The 20588-nt window shown below is 41.5% G+C and overlaps 1 protein-coding gene across 4 annotated transcripts in view; it reads right to left on the bottom strand.

Annotated features, from left to right (window-relative positions):
* The window catches only part of pcbp4 (poly(rC) binding protein 4), a 148238-nt gene that overhangs the window by 127437 nt on the left and 213 nt on the right, over nucleotides 1-20588 (bottom strand). The window lies entirely within an intron of this gene.

Raw genomic sequence — 20588 nt, forward strand, 5'->3', positions numbered from 1 at the left:
GTCACCTTATTATGAACCTTACGGTAGTCCCCAGTCACCTGTCATGTTATTATGAAAATTACGGTAGTCCCCAGTCACCTGTCACATTATTATGAAGATTACGGTAGTCCCCAGTCACCTGTCATGGTATTATGAACCTTACAGTAGTCCCTAGTCACGTGTCAGTTGTGTTTGTTTACAAGAACATAATGATGAGAGACTGGAGCCTTGTGAGTCACTCACTGATGTGCAGCATGCGGCAGGTGATCTAATTACAGTATTGAATTCACAACTAAATGTTAGGTCCCTTGATACCAAATTAGCAATGTTTCCATGCCCCAAAGAATTCAGGATGTTTTGGAGGCAAAGGGGGATCTGACACGGTACTAGATAAACGTTACCTAATAAACGGGCCACTGAGTGTATATAATATAATCAAATGAGATAAAAAAATATATATATAAATATAATGAAAATAAAAACATTATCCTAAATATAAATCATCAACTTCGTGAATAATATGAGGGTTTCAGCATGAAATATCTTTTTTTAGTTTACTATGACAAAATGCCTTTATTGTTAATGTTTTGGTGCAAAACTGGTTCTCTTGAACAGTATGGTCGATCCACTAGAAACTCATAGACAGTAACTGAGTGGACAAAATATTAGGAACACCTTCATGTATAAGATCACACACGTCACGTAACGTTAGCTCACGAGCCAGCAGGCTAACGTTAGCTAGTTAAACAACAATGAAGATAGTGCCAAATCATGTCGTTACTAACCTGCATGAATCTGCTGGGAGCTAACCAACCAGGTTCAATGTTAGCTAGCTAACATTAGGCTCTAACTAACGAAACACACGGTTCTGTGATACGAATAATAACGTCATACACATAACGTTAGCCAGGGAGCCAGCCAGCTAACGTTAGCTAGCTAGCTAACAGTACACTTTAGCTTGAAATGAAACCACTTTCTGTCAAAATTGGAAACGTGTAATATATAAAAATGTAGCTAGCTAACGCTAGACTATAATACCTGTATACATCATCATGCATGATGGACGTGTCTCCCTGTCAGGAACGCCATACATACAGCTGCCCTTAGTTTGAAGATGTAATCCGGAGACAGGTATTTTCTCCATCTCTTTAGATATCAAACTATAATTCCACTGATTTCAAAACTTGATCCTCCAGAAAGAGGAGAGCAACACTTATGCAGCTCCGCTACACGAATACATTTATAAAAAAAGCCACGTTCGACAGGATTACCAACAGAGACTGACCAGCTCAAATAGACCGAAGCCTTCTATATGGCAGACCAATCCAAACTCATCTCTCGGCATGTCCAGCCCACTCATTATCTCAGCCAATCATGGCTAGTGGGAAGGTTGAAAACTTTTTCTGTGGCTTAACCAACAAGGATCATCATTTAACTTAATTTAACATAATTCAATTTTATTTGTATTTACAGACAGGTTTGTTATTTAAGGTACATGAAAGTTCACATGTTCCAGAAGGCATTTCTGACAAAAAAAAGAAGCATTTTGATAAGAAAAAATTAGATTTTTTAAAACGTTCAAATGGCTCTCCTGTGTAGTCGGGACTTGCGACATACCGCTAGTTTCCTGAAACGGGTCACAAATCGAGTTGCGCTCCGCAGAACAGCCAGAAAGTTGTCGGGGACATGGACTCTACAAGGTGTCGAAAGCATTCCACAGGGATTCTGGCCCATTGTTGACTCCAATATGCTTCCCACAGTTGTTAAGTATCAAGTTGGCTGGATGTTCCTTTGGGTGGTGGACCCATTCTTGATTCACACAGGGAACTGTTTGAGTGTGAAAACTCCAGCAGCATTGCAGTTCTTGACACACTCAAACTGGTGCGCTTGGTACACACTACCATACCCCCCCCCCCCCGTTCAAAGGCATTTACATCATTTGTCTTGCCTATTCACTCTCTGGATGACACAATACAATTCTCAATTACCTCAAGGCTTAAAAATCCTTCTTTAACCTGTCTCCTCCCCTTCATCTACACTGATTTGAAGTGGATTTAACAAGTGACATCAACAAGGGATCATAACTGATCTCCTGGATTCACCTGGTCAGTCTAGGTCATGGAAAGAGCAGGTGTTCCTAATGTTTTGTACACTAAGTGTTCAGATACAGAGAATTAAAACATTTCTGACAAAATGTATCAAGTTATTCATGTATAAATGACCAAAGTTACCATAGATTGCCATAAATGAGCTGTTATATTACCAAAATTACCAAAGATTATGGTAACTTTGGTCAATTTCCTGTACCTTTGCAACCCTGGTACTTCCTTTCCTCAGCCATCCATCAAATCAGACAGTTCCTGAGACAGACAGACAGTTCCTGAGACAGACAGACAGTTCCCGAGACAGACAGACAGTTCCTGAGACAGACAGACAGATCCTGAGACAGACAGACAGTTCCTGAGACAGACAGACAGACAGACAGTTCTTGAGACAGACAGACAGACAGTTCCTGAGACAGACAGACAGACAGACAGTTACTGAGACAGACAGACAGACAGTTCCTGAGACAGACAGACAGACAGTTCCTGAGACAGACAGACAGACAGACTGACAGACAGACATACAGACAGACAGTTCCTGAGACAGACAGACAGTTTCAGAGACAGACAGACAGACAGTTCCTGAGACAGACAGACAGTTCCTGAGACAGACAGACAGACAGACAGACAGACAGTTCCTGAGACAGACAGACAGACAGTTCCTGAGACAGACAGACAGTTCCTGAGACAGACAGACAGACAGACAGACAGTTCCTGAGACAGACAGACAGACAGTTCCTGAGACAGACAGACAGTTCCTGAGACAGACAGGCCGTTCCTCAGACAGACAGGCAGACAGACAGTTCCTGAGACAGACAGACAGTTCCTGAGACAGACAGACAGTTCCTGAGACAGACAGACAGACAGACAGACAGACAGACAGACAGTTCCTGAGACAGATAGACAGACAGACAGTTCCTGAGACAGACAGACAGTTCCTGAGACAGACACAGTTCCTGAGACAGACAGACAGAACCTGAGACAGACAGACAGACAGACAGTTCCTGAGACAGACAGTTCCTGAGACAGACAGACAGACAGACAGTTCCTGAGACAGACAGACAGACAGTTCCTGAGACAGACTACCATGCAGAATGCTACTGCTGCATCTTTACAGTACAAATGAGACAACCTTATTGACATTTCCAAGACTTTAGAAGTACAAGTGTCCGTCTGTCAGTAGGTCATTTATGACGAAACCCCTTCCATTCCTCCTTTCCCCTCAATTTCTCCCATCCATCCACCACCGCCGCCTGAGTCCCAGTTCACATCACAAATGGCACCCTATCCCCTATAGGGTCAAAGGTAGTGCACTATGTAGGGAATAGGATGCAGTTTGGGATGAAGCCTCGGTCTCTGCTTCTGTTCCGTGGAGAACCCCGACAGTTCTCATTACTTTAACAGGAATCTGTCATTATTAGATCTGAGAGTCAAGAAAGTGCATTAGGAGATTAAATACAGGCAGAGAGGGTCGAGGAGAACACAGCCCACACTACTGCTGCTCTACGGCTGGTTCAGAAAAGACCCGATTCTCTCCTCTCCTCTCCTCTCCTCTCCTCTCCTCTCCTCTCCTCTCCTCTCCTCTCCTCTCCTCTCCTCTCCTCTCCTCTCCTCTCCTCCCCCTATCTCCTCTCCTCCCCCCTATCTCCTCTCCTCTCCTCTCCTCTCCTCTATCTCCTCCCCATCCCCTAGCACTGAGGTCAATACTTCTATAGACATAGCAAAGCTTTCTCCTGTCCTCTCCTTTCCCTCTGTCCTCTACTCTCTTTTCTCCTCCCATTCCCCCTGTCCTCTCCTCTCCTATCTTCTCCCTTTCCCCCTGTCCTCTCCTCTCCTATCTTCTCCCTTTCCCCCTGGCCTCTCCTCTCCTATCTTCTCCCTATCCCCCAGTCCTCTCCTCTCCTATCTTCTCCCTTTCCCCCTGTCCTGTCCTCTCCTCTCCTATCTTCTCCCTTTCCCCCTGTCCTCTCCTCTCCTATCTTCTCCCTTTCCCCCTGTCCTCTCCTATCTTCTCCCTTTCCCCCTGTCCTCTCCTCTTCTATCTTCTCCCTTTCCCCCTGTCCTCTCCTCTCCTATCTTCTCCCTTTCCCCCTGTCCTCTCCTCTCATATCTTATCCCTATCCCCCTGTCCTCTCCTCTCTTCTCTTCTCCCTTTCCCCTGTGCTCTCATCTTTTCTCTTCTTCCATTCCCCCTCCCCTCTCTTCTCCCATTCCCCCTCTCCTCTCTTCTCCCTTTCCCCCTCCTCCTATCCTCTCCTCTTCTCCCATTCCCCCTCCTCCTATCCTCTCCTCTTCTCCCTTCCCCCCTGCCCTCTCCTCTCCTCTTCTCCCATTCCCCCTCCTCCTATCATCTCCTCTTCTCCCATTCCCCCTCCTCCTATCCTCTCCTCTTCTCCCTTCCCCCCTGCCCTCTCCTCTCGCCCCACTCTGTGTGTCATTCTGCCTGTGGCCTCCCAGAGATCCAGAGACAAAGCCAGGCCTTGTGAGGAGCAGACCAGAGTAGGATGATGACTGGCTAACACGCAATACAGAGGAGGTCTCTGTGTCAACCAATGCATGACTTCCACTAAGGCATCAATGAATAACGATGTGTCTGTGTGATAACCCCACCCACTCCCAGTCCTGAGGAACATTCTTCATCTATTATGGCCATGGTAATTTCCATCCATCCCTTCTCTCCATCTTCCCTCTTCTCTCCATCTTCCCTCTTCTCTCCATCCCTCCATCTCCCCTCTATCCATCTCTGCTCCTCTCTCTATCTTCCCTCCTCTCTCCATATCCCCTCCTTCCCTCCATCTCCCCTCCTCTCTCTATCTTCCCTCCTCTCTCCATCCCTCCTTCTCTCTATCTTCCCTCCTCTCTCCATCTCCCGTCCTCTCTCCATCTCCCCTCCTCTCTCTATCTTCCCTCCTCTCTCCATCTCCCCTCCTCTCTCTATCTTCCCTCCTCTCTCCATCCCTCCTTCTCTCTATCTTCCCTCCTCTCTCCATCTCCCTTCGTCTCTCCATCTCCCCTCCATCTCCCCTTCTCTCTCCATCTCCCAACTTCTCTCCTCTCTCCATCGTGCCTCCTCTCCATCTCCCCTCCTCTCTCCATCTTTCCATCTTTCTCTGGTCTCTCTGTTTCAGACATTACTGGACAATCACATAATTTCCTAAATATGCACACGGTAGTGGCCCAAATCCAATCCCATGACTCACGTTAATACCAGGTGCAGACTGAGTCCGAGATTCAATTTATATGCACGTGGTAGCGGCCCAAATCCAATCACACGACTCTCTCTCTCTCTCATACTAGTCTCATTCAATATTCCACTATCCTTCAACTTTAATTAAAGAAGAGAACAAAATATGTCTGCGTTCCAAATGACAGCCTATTCCCCTGTTGTCTCTGGTCTAAAGTAGTGTACTATACAGGGACTAAAGTAGTGTACTTCAGAGGGAACATGGTGTTTTCTGATGACGTCGTACGCAGAATGACCTCATTTGCACCGGGGTCACAAACACACACACACACACACACACACACACCCTCCCCCCACCAACCCTACCCCACCCCCAACATCCCTCCCTAGGAAATGTAAATTTGTCTGCATCTGCCGAGCTGCACTGATTGGACAGAAAGTGATAGATGGGAGTCACAAAGGGTTTGTGTCATCCATAGGTCACACATAAATTAGAACAAATGATCTCACGTCACCACGCGTCACCAGGCGTCACCACACAATACCACACGTCACCAGGCATCACCACGCATCACCACATGATATCACGCGTCACCACACAATACCACACGTCACCACACGATATCACGCATCACCACACGTCACCACACGATACCACGCATCACCACATGATACCACACGTCACCACACAATACCACACGTCACCACACAATACCACGCATCATCACATGATACCACACGTCACCACACAATACCACACGTCAACACACAATACCACACGTCACCACACAATACCACACAATACCACACGTCACCACACAATACCACACAATACCACACGTCACCACACAATACCACACAATACCACACGTCACCACACAATACCACACAATACCACACAATACCACATGATACCACACGTCACCACACAATACCACACAATACCACACGTCACCACACAATACCACACAATACCACACAATACCACACAATACCACACGATACCACACGTCACCACACAATACCACGCGTCACCACACGATACCACGCATCACCACATGATACCACGCGTCACCACGCATCACCACACGATACCACGCGTCACCAGGCATCACCAGGCGTCACCACGCGTCACTAGGCGTCACAACGCGTCACCAGGCGTCACAACGCGTCTACCACACATTACCACACAATACCACACGTCACCACACAATACCACACGTCACCACACGATACCACGCATCACCACATGATACCACGCGTCACCACGCATCACCACACGATACCACGCGTCACCAGGCATCACCAGGCGTCACAACGCGTCACCAGGCGTCACAACGCGTCACCAGGCGTCACCAGGCGTCACCACACGATACCACGCGTCACCAGGCTTCACCAGGCGTCACCACACGTCACCAGGCGTCACCACACAATACCACGCGTCACCAGCCGTCACCAGCCGTCACCAGGCGTCACCAGCCTACATCTATCCGGAGGCCTTCCTCATCTATGGCATAGCCTGGAATGACTGGCTAGGAGTCCACAGTAAATATAGCTTCATTTCCCCAGCCTACGGTAATGATGTTGAGCTCTCATTTTTATTAATGACAATATCGCTGATTTAATAATATCCATGGGACTGATAATTTGTTGAGCATCTACTTAGAATAAATGTGTCAATTGAGGACAATCAAACCAAAGTGTCACCCACCAATTTCCTGTCAGATGCCAAACGTACAGGCATTTTAAACTGCTATGGTGTCTGTGTGTATCTGTGTTTGAGTGTGTGTATCTGTGTGTGAATGTGTGTATCTGTGTGTGAGTGTGTGTATCTGTGTGTGAGTGTGTGTATCTGTGTGTGTATCTGTGTGTGAGTGTGTGTATCTGTGTGTGAGTGTGTGTATCTGTGTGTGTGTGTGTGTGTGTATCTGTGTGTGTGTGTGTGTGTATCTGTGTGTGTGAGTGTGTGTATCTGTGTGTGTATCTGTGTGTGAGTGTGTGTATATGTGTGTGAGTGTGTGTATCTGTGTGTGAGTGTGTGTATCTGTGTGTGTATCTGTGTGTGAGTGTGTGTATCTGTGTGTGAGTGTGTGTATCTGTGTGTGTATCTGTGTGTGCATATGTGTGTGAGTGTGTGTATCTGTGTGTGTATATGTGTGTGAGTGTGTGTATCTGTGTGTGTATCTGTGTGTGAGTGTGTGTATATGTGTATATGTGTGTGTATCTGTGTGTGAGTGTGTGTATCTGTGTGTGTATCTGTGTATGTATCTAAGTATGTGGGAGTAGAGTAGAGCTTGCTTTGCTAACGTCTCTCTGTCATCGTCAGGGTTCAGCCTGTCTGTTAGGGTCAGGGTCAGAGTTAGGGTCAGCCTGTCTGTCAGGGTCAGGGTTAGGGTCAGGGTCAGGGTTAGGGTCAGCCTGTCTGTCAGGGTCAGGGTTAGGGTCAGGGTCAGGGTTAGGGTCAGCCTGTCTGTCAGGGTCAGGGCCAGGGTTAGGATCAGGGTTGGGGTCAGCCTGTCGGTCATTGTCAGGGTCAGGGTTCAGCCTGTCTGTCAGGGTCAGGGTTAGGGTCAGGGTTAGGGTCAGCCTGTCTGTCAGGGTCAGGGTCAGGGTTAGGGTCAGCCTGTCTGTCAGGGTCAGGGTTAGGGTCAGGGTCAGGGTTAGGGTCAGCCTGTCTGTCAGGGTCAGGGTTAGGGTCAGGGTCAGGGTTAGGGTCAGCCTGTCTGTCAGGGCTGGGGTTAGGGTCAGCCTGTCTGTCAGGGTCAGGGTCAGGGTTAGGGTCAGCCTGTCTGTCAGGGTCAGGGCCAGGGTTAGGGTCAGGGTTAGTGTCAGCCTGTCTGTCAGGGTCATGGTCAGGGTTAGGGGTCAGGGTTCAGGTAAAACGGATAAGAGAACAACCACTTGCTTTTGTTCATAATCAGCAGCCAGCTAACATCTAACCCCATTTTCTGTTGTGTGTGTGTGAGAGTGAGAGAGTGAGAGAGAGAGAAAGAGAGAGAGAGAGAGAGACAGAGAGAGAGAGAGAGAGACAGAGCGACAGAGAGACAGACAGAGAGAGAGAGAGAGAGAGACAGAGAGACAGAGAGAGAGAGAGAGAGAGAGAGAGAGAGAGAGAGAGAGGGAAAGAGAGAGAGTGTGCCGTGTTTTTTTTTTCTTTCTGACAACCATCTCCTCTTAACAGAGATTAAAGTTACATTCTGGGTTTTGAAAAACAACAACAGAGCCACACCACTTGTTTAGGTAAACAGCTGAGGGTTGGGGAAATATAAGCGCTCTCACATTAAATGACTGACAGTCCTTGACTTCCACATTACAATTTTCACTTGTATTATTCATATTATTATTATTATTATTATTCGTATTATTATTATTGTTATTATTATTATTATTATTATTATTATTATTATTATTATTATTGTTATTATTATTGTTATTATTATTATTATTGTTATTATTATTATTATTGTTATTGTTATTATTATTATAACTAAGCTATTTTGTTTGTACATTTGACTCTAATGTTTGTACCAATGGAGTAAAACAAACAAGTGTTTTGATCACAGTAAAGACAGACAGCTCATACGGCATTGATACGTTATATTCTGACTGTAAATCACTCTGAATACTAGAATTGAAGGAACCATTGAACAGCTTCCCAGAAACCAGTCTTTGTCTTTAAGGAAACAAGCCATTTGACCTAGATCTGGTTGGGAGTAGTTGTGCAGTAGAGATGAGAGAGAGCGCTGTCTGTGTTCAACTGCATTATTCAGTGGACTATAACACTAGATTGGTTTGAGGGGAGGAGGGACAGTAGACTATAACACAAGATTGTTTCTTCTTCTCTAGTCTTGTTGTGTTTCCTGTAAAATGGACGCCCACGTGAATCACATCCTGAGAGAGGAAAAAATCCTAGCACACTTTGAGATGAAGGATATATTGGAGATAATATACGACAATTACTTGAAACAATTGAACATTATGAAACATCAAAGATACCAGGCCTGGTCTTCATAGCAGATGTTGAAAAGGTGTTTGATAAAGTACGACTAGAAATTATATATAAATGCCTGGATTACTTTAATTTCGGTGAATCTCTTATAAAATGGGTTAAAGTTATGTACCGCAACCCCAGATGTAAAATAGTAAATAATGGTTACTTCTCAGAATGTATTGATTGAGCTTTTAAGAGGAGTAAAACAAGGCTGTCCGTTTTCTCCATATCTATTTATCATGGCCATTGAAATGCTAAATATTAAAATTAGATCGAACAAGATCATCAAGGTTTTAGAAATACGGGGGATAAAAACAAAAAAGTGCCGATAACTCTAGTTATCGGCACATCAAAGATACCAGGCCTGGTCTTCATAGCAGATGTTGAAAAGGTGTTTGATAAAGTACGACTAGAAATTATATATAAATGCCTGGATTACTTTAATTTCGGTGAATCTCTTATAAAATGGGTTAAAGTTATGTACCGCAACCCCAGATGTAAAATAGTAAATAATGGTTACTTCTCAGAATGTATTGATTGAGCTTTTAAGAGGAGTAAAACAAGGCTGTCCGTTTTCTCCATATCTATTTATCATGGCCATTGAAATGCTAAATATTAAAATTAGATCGAACAAGATCATCAAGGTTTTAGAAATACGGGGGATAAAAACAAAAAAGTGCCGATAACTCTAGTTTTTTGCCAAACCCTGGATCGCTGCACGGTCTCATTGAAGATCTCGATCACTTTTCTAGCCTCTCTGAACTAAAACCTAATTACGACAAGTGTACCATATTATTATTGGTTCATTAAAAGACACAGTGTTTACACTACCTTGTAGTTTACCAATACAATTATGGTGAAGTAGACACAGTTGGTATTCACATCTCAAAAAATATAAATGAACTTACAACAATTAATGTCAAAAGAAAGGTTTGCAAAGATAGATAAGATTCTGTAACCATGGAGAGGTAAATACGTGTCTATTTATGGAAAATGCACATTGATTAACTCTTTGGTCCTATCACGGTTTACTTACTTACTAATGTCGCTGCCTACTCCAGACGACTCATTTTCTAAATAATATGAGCAAAATAATATTTCATTTTAAATGGAATGCCAGGACAGACTAAATTAAAAGTGCCTATTTATATAATGAATTTGAGTTTGGGGGGGCTAAAGTGATTAATTATTAAAGCTTTAAACCTCTCACTAAAAGCTTCACTCATACATAAATTATATTCAAACCCAAAATCGTTCTCCAGTAGATTATTAAGAAAGGCTCGTCCTTTGTTAAAAAACGGTGTTTTTGCCTTCATACAGATTACACCAACAGAATGCAAAATACATTACCGTTGAAATGTTTGGGGTCACTTAGAAATGTCTTTTTTCTTTTAAAGAAAAGTAACCCGGCCACTCAGTAACATTCACTGTCTTGAAGATTTGTGTAGATTTGGCCTTGTGTTTTAGGTTATTGTCCTGCTGAACGGTGAATTAATCTCCCAGTGTAGATTTGGCCTTGTGTTTTAGGTTATTGTCCTGCTGAACGGTGAATTCATCTCCCAGTGTAGATTTGGCCTTGTGTTTTAGGTTATTGTCCTGCTGAACGGTGAATTAATCTCCCAGTGTAGATTTGGCCTTGTGTTTTAGGTTATTGTCCTGCTGAACGGTGAATTAATCTCCCAGTGTAGATTTGGCCTTGTGTTTTATGTTATTGTCCTGCTGAACGGTGAATTAATCTCCCAGTGTAGATTTGGCCTTTGTGTTTTATGTTATTGTCCTGCTGAACGGTGAATTCATCTCCCAGTGTAGATTTGGCCTTGTGTTTTAGGTTATTGTCCTGCTGAACGGTGAATTCATCTCCCAGTGTAGATTTGGCCTTGTGTTTTAGGTTATTGTCCTGCTGAACGGTGAATTCATCTCCCAGTGTAGATTTGGCCTTGTGTTTTAGGTTATTGTCCTGCTGAACGGTGAATTCATCTCCCAGTGTAGATTTGGCCTTGTGTTTTAGGTTATTGTCCTGCTGAACGGTGAATTCATCTCCCAGTGCCTATTGGAAAGCAGAGGTTTTCCTCTAGGATTGTTTTGCCAGTGCTGAGCTCCATAACTTGTATTTTTTATCCTGAAAAACTCCTCAGTCCTTAATAGCCACAACTACGCTTGAAAATATGAAGAGTGGTACTCAGTAATGTGTTGAATAGGATTTTCCCCGAACATAACACTTTGTACTAAAAGTTAATTGCTTTGTCACATTTTTTTGGGCAGTGTAAACTTTAGTGCTTTGTTGCAAACAGGAGGCATGTTTACAGCAAGAATATGATTTTTATTCTGTACAGGCTTCCTTCTTTTCACTCTGTCAATTAGGTTAGTATTGTGGAGTAACTACAATGTCGTTGATCCATCCTCAGTTTTGTCCTATCACAGCCATTAAACTCTGTAACCGTTTTAAAGTCATCGTTGGCCTCGTGTGAAATGAGCAGTTTCCTTTCTCTCTGGCAACTGAGTTAGGAAGGACGCCTGTATCTTTGTAGTGACTGGGGTTTATTGATACACCATCCAAATGGTAAATAACTTCACCATGCTCAAAGGGAAATTCACTGCTCAACTGAGGGAATTTACAGATACTAAGTGTGGAGTACAGAGATGTCATTTGTAGACATAAACAAATAACGTTAAATACTATTATTGCACACAGTGAGAGAGAGAGAGTCCAATCAACTTATTATGTGACTTGCACATTTTTACTTCTTAAACTTATTTAGGATTGCCATAACAAAGGTGTTGAATACTCAATATTAGGAAGGTGTCCTTAATGCTTTGTTCACTCAGTATATGCGTTCAGAGTAGCTTCCCCAAACACCACCAAGATTCAACGTGACAATTCAGTAATAGTGCACTACCCTTAAGAACTTCTCTTCTCATTTAGTATGGTCATAGACCTGCCCCTCATATCCGAAATAATAACTATTACAAGTAATGGTAACACTTTACTGCATTATACCTGCAGGCTTTCGGTGTAGTGTTATCCCAGTAATATATCTCAGATTGCACTCTACCAAGTTTTGCTCTACACACGTCATAAAGCTCCGTATGCACAAGGGCTTTTCTCCATTTGTTCCCTGAGGTAAGTCATTAACCTGTAAGCCTCAAATCTGATGCCAGAGATAGAGAGAGATTTCTAGCAGCTTTCATTGCACCACGTTATCCCTGGGAGGCCTCAAAGGGCTTTGGAATGAAAACTTATCTTCCTTTAGCTTCTAGAGTTCTAGATCTCTGAAGTTCCAGCAGCTCTTCCTCTAGCTTCTAGAGTTCTAGATCTCTGAAGTTCCAGCAGCTCTTCCTCTAGCTTCTAGAGTTCTAGATCTCTGAAGTTCCAGCAGCTCTTCCTCCAGCTTCTAGAGTTCTAGATCTCTGAAGTTCCAGCAGCTCTTCCTCTAGCTTCTAGAGTTCTAGATCTCTGAAGTTCCAGCATCTCTTCCTCTAGCTTCTAGAGTTCTAGAGCTCCAGCATCTCTTCCTCTAGCTTCTAGAGTTCTAGAGCTCCAGCATCTCTTCCTCTAGCATCTAGCGTTCTAGAGCTCCAGCATCTCTTCCTCTAGCTTCTAGAGTTCCAGCATCTCTTCCTCTAGCTTCTAGAGTTCTAGAGCTCCAGCATCTCTTTCTCTAGCTTCTAAAGTTCTAGAGTTCCAGCATCTCTTCCTCTATCTTCTAGAGTTCTAGAACTCCAGCATCTCTTTCTCTAGCTATTAGAGTTCTAGAGCTCCAGCATCTCTTTCTCTAGCTTCTAGTGTTCAGAGCTCCAGCAGCTCTTCCTCTAGCTTCTAGAGTTCTAGAACTCCAGCATCTCTTCCTCTATGTTCTAGAGCTCCAGCATCTCACAGGGTCCGGAGGTCTACTTCAACTTAGGCCACACACACACACTTCAACCATCACTTACACACTCATGCACTATACCCTCAATTTACATACCCTTCCACTCACTTAGGCTACACACACACACACAAACACACAAACACACACACACACACACACACACACACACACACACACACACACACACACACACACACACACACACACACACACACACACTTCAACCCTCACTTACACACTCATGCACTATACCCTCAACTTACTTATACCAACTTACACTATACCCTTCCCTTCACTTAGGCGAAAAACTCACACACTACCCCTTTCACTTACATACGAACCGGGGAGAGGGGCGGGCTTGAGGGCCAAAGAGGACTGGAGTACAAGGGGTTTATTTCCTAAATGATCTGCGATAGCACAATGTCATGAAAGAAAGCTTGCTACAAACTATGTTTTCCTTCCATATCTAACAGTGACCGTGACCATGATCCTATTCATGTTTTTTTTATGGAAAATGACAGACATGCCATGTTTATAAAATAGGAGTTTAATAGATGTGTTTGGTAGATATGATTATTTCCGTATTGGTGAAAATAAATATATTACACAATCAGTGTTTTCCATTACGGAAATGTTTTCCTCTTTCTATCGTAAAATTGAATATTAAAATTGTAAAGGAAGACAGATGAAACGTTCACACACAGCCTTGAAAGTTTACGTTAGTGTTGAGCAATTAGCAAACTGGCATAGTGTCAACGTACACTCAAATATAAGAGAAGAAAATAATACAATATTTAAAGTCAAGTGAGTGCAAATTGCATTTATTTTTCACATTTATTTTACGGTGTATTGTGGAATAAAAATTAAAAAAACGGAAATATTATGTTATATGTTATATAGCATGCCTGAACATCAGAGTCCACCGGTGAAAAGTAGCTGGTAATTACTAGGCTAAGAGACTGCATCAGAGAGAGAGAGAGCGTCTTATTGTTTATTTAACTTTTGTTTAATATGGGGGCGAGATGGGGAGAGGGAGAGGGAGAGGGAGAGGGAGAGGGAGAGGGAGAGGGAGAGAGAGGGAGAGGGAGAGAGAGGGAGAGGGAGAGGGAGAGGGAGAGGGAGAGGGAGAGGGAGAGGGAGAGGGAGAGGGAGAGAGAGGGAGGGAGAGGGAGAGGGAGAGGGAGAGAGAGGGAGAGGGAGAGGGAGAGGGAGAGGGAGAGAGAGAGAGAGAGAGAGAGAGAGAGAGAGAGAGAGAGAGAGAGAGGGAGAGGGAGAGGAAGAGGGAGAGGGAGAGGGAGAGGGAGAGGGAGAGAGGGAACAGAACAGCACGTTTCTCTCACTAATTAAAATGTGTCTGAGTATCAATTAAGACTGACCTAAATTCCTCTGGTCGATAGAACCAAAACCAACTGGGACGGTCTTATGTAAAAGAGACCTCGGCGTCATCCCAAATGACACCCTAGTCCCTATTCCCTATTTAGTGCACTACTTTTGACCAAAGTCCTATAAGAACAGGGGCAGGAGGTAGCCTAGTGGTTAAGAGCATTGGGTCAGTTTTGGGCCAGGTCACTGGTTAGAATTCCCAAGCTGACTAGGTGAAAAAAATCTGTTGATGTGCCTTTGAGCAAGGCACTTAATTAACCCCAAAAAAACACAATGCATGTTTTGGGGTTTTGCCATAGCACGACACAGCTTATTCAAATAATCAAAGCTGGATGATGAGTTGGTGGGCCTGAGGACTGAGTTTGAGAAACCCTGGGCTGGTTTGAAATATGGTGTTGTTCCTCTCATACTCTGGCACAGTGAGACAGAGGGACAATACGCCCATTCTTCAACAGTGACTAGCTTAGGACCACATCTCTAACAGTTTGGCGTCTCTATTCTAGAATTCTAGTATACATTCTACTGTAGACTCTTAAATATCGACATTCTAGAATTATAATACATCATTATACTGTAGACTCTTAGATGTTCACATTCTAGAATTATAATAAATACATCTACAGTATAATAATGTATTATAATTCTAGAATGTGAACATCTAAGAGTCTACAACAGAATAATGTATTATAATTCTAGAATGTGAACATCTAAGAGTCTACAGTATAATAATGTATTATAATTCTAGAATGTGAACATCTAAGAGTCTACAGTATAATAATGTATTATAATTCTAGAATGTGAACATCTAAGAGTCTACAGTATAATAATGTATTATAATTCTAGAATGTGAACATCTAAGAGTCTACAGTATAATAATGTATTATAATTCTAGAATGTGAACATCTAAGAGTCTACAGTATAATAATGTATTATAATTCTAGAATGTGAACATCTAAGAGTCTACAGTATAATAATGTATTATAATTCTAGAATGTGAAAATCTAAGAGTCTACAGTATAATAATGTATTATAATTCTAGAACGTGAACATCTAAGAGTCTACAGTAGAATAATGTATTATAATTCTAGAATGTGAACATCTAAGAGTCTACAGTATAATAATGTATTATAATTCTAGAACGTGAACATCTAAGAGTCTACAGTATAATAATGTATTATAATTCTAGAATGTGAACATCTAAGAGTCTACAGTATAATAATGTATTATAATTCTAGAATGTGAACATCTAAGAGTCTACAGCAATAGAATGTATTATAATTCTAGAATGTGAACATCTAAGAGTCTACAGCAATAGAATGTATTATAATTCTAGAATGTGAACATCTAAGAGTCTACAGTAGAATAATGTATTATAAGAGTCTACAGTAGAATAATGTATTATAATTCTAGAATGTGAACATCTAAGAGTCTACAGTAGAATAATGTATTATAATTCTAGAATGTGAACATCTAAGAGTCTACAGTATAATAATGTATTATAATTCTAGAATGTGAACATCTAAGAGTCTACAGTATAATAATGTATTATAATTCTAGAATTTGAACATCTAAGAGTCTACAGTAGAATAATGTATTGTAATTCTAGAATGTGAACATCTAAGAGTCTACAGTATAATAATGTATTATAATTCTAGAATGTGAACATCTAAGAGTCTACAGTAGAATAATGTATTATAATTCTAGAACGTGAACATCTAAGAGTCTACAGTATAATAATGTATTATAATTCTAGAATGTGAACATCTAAGAGTCTACAACAGAATAATGTATTATAATTCTAGAATGTGAACATCTAAGAGTCTACAGTAGAATAATGTATTATAATTCTAGAATGTGAACATCTAAGAGTCTACAGTATAATAATGTATTATAATTCTAGAATGTGAACATCTAAGAGTCTACAGTAGAATAATGTATTATAATTCTAGAACGTGAACATCTAAGAGTCTACAGTAGAATAATGTATTATAATTCTAGAATGTGAACATCTAAGAGTCTACAGTAGAATAAAGTATTATAATTCTAGAACGTGAACATCTAAGAGTCTACAGTATAATAATGTATTATAATTCTAGAATGTGAACATCTAAGAGTCTACAGTATAATAATGTATTATAATTCTAGAATGTGAACATCTAAGAGTCTACAGTAGAATGATGTATTATAATTCTAGAATGTGAACATCTAAGAGTCTACAGTAGAATAATGTATTATAATTCTAGAACGTGAACATCTAAGAGTCTACAGTAGAATAATGTATTATAATTCTAGAACGTGAACATCTAAGAGTCTACAGTAGAATAATGTATTATAATTCTAGAATGTGAACATCTAAGAGTCTACAGTAGAATAATGTATTATAATTCTAGAATGTGAACATCTAAGAGTCTACAGTAGAATAATGTATTATAATTCTAGAATGTGAACATCTAAGAGTCTACAGTATAATAATGTATTATAATTCTAGAATGTGAACATCTAAGAGTCTACAGTATAATAATGTATTATAATTCTAGAATGTGAACATCTAAGAGTCTACAGTAGAATAATGTATTGTAATTCTAGAATGTGAACATCTAAGAGTCTACAGTATAATAATGTATTATAATTCTAGAATGTGAACATCTAAGAGTCTACAGTAGAATAATGTATTATAATTCTAGAACGTGAACATCTAAGAGTCTACAGTATAATAATGTATTATAATTCTAGAATGTGAACATCTAAGAGTCTACAACAGAATAATGTATTATAATTCTAGAATGTGAACATCTAAGAGTCTACAGTAGAATAATGTATTATAATTCTAGAATGTGAACATCTAAGAGTCTACAGTATAATAATGTATTATAATTCTAGAATGTGAACATCTAAGAGTCTACAGTAGAATAATGTATTATAATTCTAGAACGTGAACATCTAAGAGTCTACAGTAGAATAATGTATTATAATTCTAGAATGTGAACATCTAAGAGTCTACAGTAGAATAATGTATTATAATTCTAGAACGTGAACATCTAAGAGTCTACAGTATAATAATGTATTATAATTCTAGAATGTGAACATCTAAGAGTCTACAGTATAATAATGTATTATAATTCTAGAATGTGAACATCTAAGAGTCTACAGTAGAATAATGTATTATAATTCTAGAATGTGAACATCTAAGAGTCTACAGTAGAATAATGTATTATAATTCTAGAACGTGAACATCTAAGAGTCTACAGTAGAATAATGTATTATAATTCTAGAACGTGAACATCTAAGAGTCTACAGTAGAATTCTAGAATTATAATACATTCTATTGCTGCAGTTTAGGCCTAACATTTTCTGACGTAGAAACTGCAGCATCTCTTGAGAACATTTTAAAAAGTTTGAGAAAAGGAAACAGAGCTGAAAGGAGAGGGGGGGAGAGAGAAAGAGAGAAAGAGAGAGAGAGAGAGAGAGAGAGAGAGAGAGAGAGAGAGAGAGAGAGAGAGAGAGAGAGAGAGAGAGAGAGAGAGAGAGAGAGAGAGAGAGAAGAGAGAGAGAGAGAGAGAGAGAGAGAGAGAGAAAGAGAGAGGAGCGGTGACATTGATGGAAAATGACTCCCCATTGAGGAGGATTGGAGTGGCAAACACACTGAAGAAGTGTGATACAAAAAAAGGACCCAGAAAAACATGCATCTCTCTCTCTCTCTCTCTCTCCTATCTTTAATCTTAACATGTGATACAGCGTATGACACCAGGAGTCAGTGGAGAAACAGAACAACAGTTTTAGTCTGAATCTTAGAAACCACATGACAGGCCTCAAGCTGGTGCCACTGTGACTGCCCGCAAGGACGAGATCAATATCTCTTCTCAATGACTTGTCCCAAATGGCACCCTATGTCATACATAGTGTACTGCTTTTGACCAGAGCCGTATGGCCATTGTTCAAATATAGGGAATAAAATGCCATTTGTGACGCAGGCCGTAGTTGCTCCACCTCAGAGCTACAGTATAGTACCACTGTAGGGCCCAACAGTCTCTGCGTGCTTTAAACTACAAACTGCTCCGTGCACTATGCCTATACAATTAGCTGTATATCTATCTTATCGTTCTGTTCAGAATAACTTCCTCCCAGCTGGTAACTCGCTGGAGCCTTCCTCCAAGCTGGTAACTTACTGGAGCCTTCCTCCAAGCTAATAACTTACTGGATGGAGCCTTCCTCCCAGCTAATAACTTACTGGAGCCTTCCTCCCAGCTAATAACTTACTGGAGCATTCCTCCCAGCTAATAACTTACTGGAGCCTTCCTCCCAGCTAATAACTTACTGGAGCCTTCCTCCCAGCTGGTAACTTACTGGAGCATTCCTCCAAGCTGATAACTTACTGGGGCGTAACTTCAAGCTGATAACAGGATCAAACCCAGCAGCATTTTTATGTCTTGTTTGCCTGATCTATAAATAGATTGTGTACTTTAAAATGTATGTGGTCACAACCCCACCCTCCTCCCCTCCAGATTAAACTCCCATATTACTTTTAATCTCTCTCAGAGATTGTGTAACTGGAATGCTTTTTTATCCTGTTGGTTGATAGGTAGACTGTGGGCTGTAACACACACTCTCTTTGTAACACACACACAGACACACACACACACACAGACACACACACACAGACACACACACACACACACAGACACACACACACACACACACACACACACACACACACACACTCTCTCTGTAACACACACACACACACACACACACACACACACACACTCACACACACACACACACACACACACACTCTCTCTGTAACACACACACACACACACACACCTCTCTATAGACCTTTCACCGTAATCTCAGAACTCAGAAACACTGTGATGTCCATACTAAGAGTTTCATAATAGACATGCAAGCAAACATATCACCTCCTTTATACACACGCAAGCAAACATATCACCTCCTTTATACACACGCAAGCAAACATATCACCTCCTTTATACATTAATTCGGCTTTTACTTTTATTTATTTTTAATTTCCAGAGGTTATTAAAACGCTGGCAGTGATGACATCTTCCTGCACACAGCATGCCGACTGTTAATAAGGCTTATGGCTCAGAGCTCTGACTGTGGGCCTAATCGCAAAGTGTTCTAAATATAAATAAATATCCAGCCTACAAAATGGATCATTTACAACTAACTGAAGTCCTACTTTTACAATAAACATAGATAGGTTTAGGTCTACATTTTATAACGGATTCAGAAACGCCATGATTTAGTAAGGTAGCCTATATAATAAACACAGCCTAAAATTAGGAGAACAAGTGGGCCTAGCGTGTATAAATTAGTACTCTCTCCAAAACAGTTCATAATTGGATCAATGGGATTGTGATCAATTAGGCTTGGAGTTGAATGATGCAGAACGAGTGCTGACTGTCACGCAAACAGCAGAACGGCAACCGGGCAGGGGGACCTCGTGCTTCGCCGCTCCATCGTCTTTCAGCCTCGCAGAACAATAGATACATCACGTGTGCGAAATCTCAATAAACTACTAATGTCTGTGAAATATACATGTCGGGAGTAGGGACAGTGACACAGCCAATGCCACGGAAAACCTCAGAAGGGGAATCGAGCGAGAGAGCAAGGTGTTCTGTAGCACCAGGATAGAATCACAGCTCCGCGACATAACTTCGATACTTTCCCGTTGCTTTCCCGATTCTAAAGCCAGTCAATCGCCTATCATAGACATAATAGACACGCAAGCAAACATATCACCTCGTAATACAACGCAAATGGAAAGAAAACGCGCGCAGATGATACAAATTATTTCAAAACATGTAAACATGTTACGAAACCGTTTATCCTACTGCATTTATGTAACGATGTAAGCGTGGTGCGGCTGCTCGGCGCCTTGACCGGTGGAATTGGTACATGATCCTATGTCCGACAGTTCTTTGAAGTTGAGAAATACCGCGATTCTGTCGGGCGACAATGTCTTTTCACCTGTCAATTATCAGAGCGACAATATTTCAAAGTGAGACATTTTGCTGTGACACATCTCCCAAGTCTGTATTCATTCATATCGTACC

This window comes from Oncorhynchus mykiss, chromosome 17, assembly GCF_013265735.2.
Source record: "Oncorhynchus mykiss isolate Arlee chromosome 17, USDA_OmykA_1.1, whole genome shotgun sequence".
Taxonomy (NCBI): Eukaryota; Metazoa; Chordata; class Actinopteri; order Salmoniformes; family Salmonidae; genus Oncorhynchus; species Oncorhynchus mykiss.